General features: G+C 42.5%; 1 long non-coding RNA gene across 1 annotated transcript; it reads right to left on the reverse strand.

Annotated features, from left to right (window-relative positions):
- Window positions 1–1697: 1697 nt before the first annotated feature.
- LOC105417190 (uncharacterized) lies at window positions 1698–6687 on the reverse strand. Its single transcript, XR_964962.2, has 4 exons — window positions 6345–6687; window positions 4703–4944; window positions 2322–2484; window positions 1698–2249 (listed from the first exon to the last, which is right to left on the reverse strand). It is a non-coding gene; the product is annotated as an uncharacterized lncRNA (long non-coding RNA).
- Between the last annotated feature and the right edge of the window lie 799 nt (window positions 6688–7486).

Consider the following 7486-nt stretch of genomic DNA (forward strand, 5'->3'; position numbering starts at 1 on the left):
TCACTTCTCTCAGGACTCTTCATATTGTAAAAGGTTGTGATGGGTCAGATTAGGAAGAGCCAGCACAAATGTAATGTTTATTTAGATGGCCCACATAGAGTCATGGTGGACGGGTTTAGTTAGAAGACAGAGCTACAAAATGTCTTGGTTAGACTGGGACGGACAGGACCAATAGTAATAGTAATAATAGAGATAAATAAGACCTTATTTTACTGATCTTTTATAACATCGACAACATTAACATCCAAGAATAATAAAGCAAAAATAACTGTATGCACCACAGCCCTTCACTGACTCCTCGGTGTGTCAGAACTCCTTCTTTTAAAGCCTAAGCCCCGCCCACTGGACCGTACCAACATTAATTGAATGTTTAATCCAATCAAACTGGTCATTCCCGTGACTAAACATAATTAAGGCAACTATGAGAAAAACATCTATATGTAGTTAAAGAGACATGACCTTATCCAAAGATTCCCTGCACTAACCAAAGAAGGTATTTACACCAAACCGCACTGATACAGTAGGAGGGACTGAGCACGTCTCCACCCTCAGACAGACCATAATAGGCAGCCTGACGCCTCACTGGGGTCCTTCCCCACTGCCCAGAACCAGCAAGGAAGCTCTGTTAGCAGAAACAATGAAAGACAAACATTTTGAAGTACCCTGGTCGGGAAAAGTAAAATAATACATGTTTAAAGTTAAATAAATGATCAATCCCAAATTCAATCAAGTGTTGTGTGACTTGATTGTGGCGGTATCAGAATAAATAGCACCGGAAACCTACGATATGTAAAATGTAGTCCCACCAAATGCCACCTGGCTGGTGTGTGTTGTTGGTGATGCCACAGCAGTGGCAGGGGGGACTGCCGTAGTTAGGAATAAAAATTATAAATATAAATTGACCTGATATATGAAGATGGGTCTTGCATTTGACCACGTAAAGGTTAGTTTGCATTTCAAGTCGACATCGACAAGTCCTCCAAAACTGAGGCTGCAGAGGAACAAGGGCCAAAAAAGACAATAGACGGGTTCAATACAAGAACCAGGGAGGGAGCCGTAAGACACCAAAGGATTTAAGCTGGCTTTATCCAGGTGTAGCTCCACCGCCATCCCGGGCCCATTTCCCCGGGCCGCTGTCGGCTGATTATTGATGTCCAGCATCAGGGACTCAGGGGACACGCAGAAGGTCCATTTACACACATGTTGCAGAGATGTTTAATCTCACAACAATAAGGGAGAAAAGCTGCTGTAGTAAAGCTCCTGCCTCAGATCTGTCAGGATGATTCCTATCCTATCCTAAACACACTCCTCCTCCTCCTCCTCCTCCTCCTCCTCCTCGTCTTTATGGACATGAGATGATTTTGCACCTCTGTTTGCTCCTTCTCTTCCCCCAGCTCCTCCTCTGTAGCCACATGCAAGATGTTTTGTGATCCCTCTGTGGGTCTACATGCTTATTCTGAGGATCACACATATTCCAGAAAACCAGTATTGTAAAATCCCCAAAATGTGCTCAGAAAAGCTTTAAAAGATTCATCTTTCATTCTACATGAATGAAAATTCAAATGAAAAAGTCAAATAGCAGCAAGAGTGTGACTTCAAGGCAAATATATTCTTTTAATTCCTTCAGAATGAAAAAGAATCTCCTGAAGAAACACAAACAAGTCACACGTCTGTAAAGCAGAGTTCAGTATCAAGGTGATTCTTCCTGCTTCATCAAAAATGCTGCTATAACATGTTTTCACTTCTTTCATTTGATATTCCAAATGAAAAAAGGGCTTTATCTGTAGCTAAAAAGCATATTTGATGCTCCATCTTACAGACAGTTATGAACCCTGTTTATATCCACAAACAGTGACGAAGGGGTTGGACTGTAAATGCATGTATGACATTTTATTACTGACATCTCAGCTTCTCTGCAGCACATTGTTTAGGAGGTTTATGAGAAAGGTTATGGAACAGAAGTAGGAGTGAAAAAAAGACAATTCTACCCTGAATTCTGATGAAAGTACGTTTACCTTTGCTTCCTCTGCTGCCACCCTTCAATTCTCTCCTAATATGAATATTTCATCTCATTCTTTCATTATTCCATTCTTCATTATCCCCATTTGCCTCTCAGCTGCATGCCTTCATTGTCATGCTCCCTCACTGCTGCACCGCCGTGCCTCGTCCTCCTGCTCCTTTGCCTTGGTAATGTATGTTCTCGTGTCCCTGATCCACTTCAGCAGCCCCCCTCTTTGTTTCATTTTCACCTGTCAGTCAGAATGAAAATAAAATCACCTCAGTCGTCACTTGGCAGAAGTAAAAAACCTTGAGAGCCTCACCTGTCAGAGCTGTTTGTGCTATCATGAGGCTGAATCTATGAGCTGATGACTCCACGCACCGCAGTACAAGCACGGGGCACGATTATCCCTCTACAGTGGCAAGAAAGCTGTTTTTCTCTTCTCTTCCAGTCTAAAGTAAATTGGATCTATGGTCGATATTTCTCTGTGGAAAGGAAAATGCCTCATGTCTCTAAGAACTAAACATTCACAGTAACAGAGTATAGAGATTACAAGTTGTCTGTGACCTTTTTGACCCCTTTATGGGTGTAATTTGTATAATGGCCTATAGGGGGAACTATATCACTGTATCACAACAAAGCACGGCCTGGCACGGAAACACACACACACACACACACACACACACACACGCACACACACACACACACATACACACACACACACACACACACACACACACACACACACACACACACACAGGCCATGTGATGAACAAATGATGAGAGTTGGGCCAGAGAGCGATGAGCAAAGGGAGAGCTTGGCTCACTGGCAGATGACTCAAAGATCATTCATCCCCCCAAAAATAGCTCTCCAGCTACAAAACCTTTCTGCAGCTTTCTGCAAGCATTTAGGCTTAACGAAGAAGCAGTGACCCCAGCTCCTCACATCCACACAGTGCATCTATTTATTTTTACCGTCAATTGTACGCTAGGCTGTATGCATGACTTCAGTGGTGTTCTGCACATGCACGTTGTGTGTGCATGTGTGAGTTCTTGTATGTGCTATTGAGGAACAATATGTACACTTCATCTGCAATGACAGCATTGGGCTGGTCCTCACTTTGCAGATGGCAGTTCGAAGGGTTAAGACCTTATTTAAGGGTAGATTTGGGTTGAGGTTAAAGTTAGGCTTAAGTATTGATGGGTAGCGATAGCGTGATGGGCTGGGGATCATAACACGCCTGGGAAAGTCCTCACAAAGATAAAAGTGCAGGTGTGTGGGTCTGTGTGTGAATGAGGGCCCTTCCTGTAAAAATGTCCTGTTTAATAGTGTTCAAAGCTGTCCTTGACTTCCATTATCTCATACAGTTGTCAGATGCATCTCATCAAAAGGGAAGCAAATCGGACCCCCTACTCAGAAATGTGCAAAAATAAAGTCCTTCTAAAAATGAATTTCCTGCATTTTTGGTTTGCCTCTATCACATTTTGTTTCACTCTGGTTCCAATAATCTTTAAAACAATCATAAATATAACATTTTCGATACTTCATATAGGTGACCAGAAAAAAGATACTAGTGTGGTTTGTAATGATTTATGATGTTACATTTCTTCCATTATGAAGTCGCTCAGCTGCGTTCCTCCAGCTCTGCTGACATCGACATTAGATCATTAAAGAGAATCTTTTAATATATTTTTTAAAAAGCATTCTTTTGTCCCAGGTGAAAGAGCAGGTACATTTTGTCTTTTGAGCAGTGTCAATTTTGCACTGTGCTCGTAAACACTCAGTTTAATTTGACTGGGGACTCGGTGTGGCACGTATTAAATCACTTTCCTCTGCATAAGCATTTATTCCGGAAGGGCAGGGAGAGCAGCCAGTTAGAATAATGGGAATTTATATTGTACATTTGCTTCCCAACATGGTTGCAGAGCCGATAGCTGGTGCAAAACCTTCTCGAAACTCTACTGCACCTTTGTTGCGCAGACAGTTGTCAGTACGTTTACATGCACAGTTTAATCCAGCTATAACAAGAATTTCACTTTAGCCTCTCATTGGATATTGTTCCCGGTTTACATGGAATAGAGCTAACTAAATAAATGACAGGAAGATGTCCTCCTCCTAACCACTAGGGGGCGATATACACATCAGTGGGTTAATATGGCCCCCTTTCTGGTTGACATATTGCGTAATGAACAACTGCAATCAGTGTTTTACCCAGTAGAGTGTTTTATCCAGTAGAGTGTGTGTTTTACCTAGTAGAGTGTGTGTTTTACCCAGTAGAGTGTGACGGCTGTGTGAGTGTGTGTCTGTCTGGAAGTGTATCTTTGTGCTCTCTGTGGTCTGCAGAGAGAAGAGAAATGGTTGGAAAGTCAGTGGGAGTGGCCTCGGCAGGCTCCACCTCCATTTAGACCCAGTCAGGACTGTTATTGCAGGAGCAAGAGGAGCTGTTCTGCTGGATTCCCTGCTGTGATGAAGGGATCAAACATAGTAACACTCAGACCTCCTCCAGGTGGGAGCGCGTTAGCATCCAACTGCATGAACCTTGTCTGGGATCAGGATGAGAGGTGTGCGTACTGTATTTTGACTCCTCCAGAGCTTCGACCAGACCTGATGTTCCAGTGCAGACTACTCCAGGCTGTGCAAAGCTTGTTATTCTGTCCCATCATATTAATATTGTCCGGTTCCTGCGTGACATGGCCACTGACCTTTGAGACCTCAAGCATATTGAAGCTGGTAACTGGATATTTTCTTGAATGTCATGGTTCCTGCTGAGACTCCTGCTGTTGTTTCTGTCTTCTCGTGGGTCCGACAAAAGGATGGACAGTGGATCCAAAGCTGCCAAACGACGTGGCAGCACCTCCCCGGGACCACGGAGCAACATCTGCTCGTTCCAATAACCACCTCATCTCATTGACTGGAAGCACCAGAAGTGCCGTGAAATCAGCTCCTGTGGAGCAAATTTGCCATGAAAAACAAATGTGATAAATGATAAAAGAAAAAGAAAAGAACTGTTGCAGGTTTGTAGTTCATCATGACTGAGTCTAATTAATATTTGCCTCCACACTGAAGGTTTTGCGTGACATGTTTTATTAACTCAATCAGATGTAAAGGAGAGCCTATAGCTCAGTAACGTGCTGTTTCCACTTCTGTGGCTCCTTTCACGCATCTTTAGATCCAACATTATTCAGCCCAGTTCACTGCAGAATTTATACAGAAAGCTTTTGTTTTCCTCACGTGGTGCCTTCTCATCTACCTGTTTTTCATACTCACACTCTTGTGCAAACACGCACGTGTGCAGGCGCAGGTACACACCCTGCAACGCCATTAATATCGTTGTGTTGTCTTTGGTTTACCTATGGAATTTTCATTCCCCACATTTATGTTAGAGACTAAAGGTTTTTTTTAACAGTACGACTGTTCGACGCCTGATGTTGGATCATCACGTGGAGGGTCTCTAACAGACACATAATGTCTTAAGATTTAGAAAGTCCCTATATATGTACCTGCTTTAGATGATACCCCATAATTAGAAGAGCCCGTTCTACATATGACCATTAGTCTGTCTAGAACAGGGGTCGGCAACCCAAAATGTTGAAAGAGCCATATTGGACCAAAAAAACAAGAAACAAATCTGTCTGGAGCCGCAAAAAATTAAAAGCCTTATAATGAAGGCAACACAGGCTGTAAGTGTCTATATTAGCTGTATTAGCCTACTTTCCAAATGGTAAGTAGGCCACAAATACATAATGAGCATTCATGATTGTAGCTACACCGGTCCAATGAAATAATGGCCACGCATCATACAGATGTCTTTTGAAAAGAACCCTACAAGTGACCTATCAAAGGAAACATACATAAAGAACAATACATTTTTAAGCCATTTCAACAATAACGAATTGAGACATTAAATGAAATTATGACCATTTTAAAAATGTAAAATAAATATTGACTGAATTTTTCAATTAACATGTCTCTCAGACAGTTACAATGATGAAATGTTTATTTTCCTGCCGCGCATCCCGGAGAGAATGACGCCCCATGTGACCACTCTGCTGTACGATGGTGCTTTAAGTTTAACTTCCATTATCGTGGGATGTTGAAAACTTTAAGAATGTTTGTCACGTTTTTCTCCTACAAAAATTATATTAAAACAATTTCCATTTTCATATTTTTGAAAAAGCTCCAGGGAGCCACTAGGGCGGCGCCAAAGAGCCGCATGCGGCTCCAGAGCCGCGGGTTGCCGACCCCTGGTCTAGAATAATAAAAGTAACGACAGAATTACTGACCATCAGCTTTCTCAAAGAGGAAGGTTTTGAGACTAATCTTGGACTAATAATGGAGTCGTACCTGCACAGGGAGCTGGTTCCACAGCCGGGGGGCTGGTAGCTAAATGCTAACGAGATGCCATCCAGAGTAATAATGTAATGTAATGACCTCAGTTTTGTCTGAAGTAAGAAGAAGGAAATTTGAGGTCATCCAAGACTTTATATCTGTTCCTGAATAATATTTCCAAAGGAAGGCAGGTAGAGTGAAAAGGATTAGTCCAAGTATAGAACTGTGTGGAACTCCATGAATTACTGTTAGGGTTCAGTTGTCTGTGTTTTTTTCCTGTGTTTTTCCCTTCCTCACCTGTTCCCAGGTGGGTTAGGGTTAGCGTTAGCGTTGGGGCTGACCTCGCAGCTGAGGCACCTTTTTCCTCACCTGCAGCTCATCCTGACTGATTTGGTCTGCAGCTTTAACGAGCGGCCTCTTTCACCACTTGTTGTGGAGCCCACTGCGGTAGCACTTGGCTTCCTTCTTGAAACAGTTGGAAAAGGTTGGACTACTCCTCGTCTGCTTTTGGAAGTTTTCCTGCCTCACCCTGGTGGTCTGTGAAGGTTCTCAGTCAAAGGTTTTGTGTCTGTCTACCTCGCACACTTGTGCCATCTCCAGCTCCAACCTCCGACCTCTTTTGTTATCTTTTAAAATAAAACCCTTAATTGTCCAGTTTTGTCTGCATGTGCACTGTGGGTCCAGTTTTTGAGGGAACATCAAGGGCATGAGCACACTGGTATTTATCTGATACCGGTAAATATGATCCAAACCAGTCTGGTGCCATCCCTCTAATCCAAATCACATGTTCCAGTCTCTGATCATCTGTATCAAAAGCAGCACTGAGGTCCAGCAGAACCAGCATAGAAACTAGTCCATGACCTGAAGCTATGAGATCATTAGTAACTTAAATGAATGCTGTTTCTGATCCAGAGTAACACCACCTTCTAAAAAACTTAGATATAAAAGGAAGGTTAAATATAGGCCAGGATCCAGGATGGTTTTAATGACTGCAAACTTGTAGGCCAGGACTCCATATCCTTTAGAACATAAAACAACTGATCTGGGAAAATATTAGTGGTTAAAATAGCGTTCATTTTGTTGGGATGGGTTCTAAAATCGGTGGACTTGGTCTTAGAACGACATCTCAGAATATCTGTTTTTATAATGAGCCGACG

The sequence above is a fragment of the Takifugu rubripes genome, chromosome 12 (assembly GCF_901000725.2).
Source record: "Takifugu rubripes chromosome 12, fTakRub1.2, whole genome shotgun sequence".
NCBI lineage: Eukaryota > Metazoa > Chordata > Actinopteri > Tetraodontiformes > Tetraodontidae > Takifugu > Takifugu rubripes.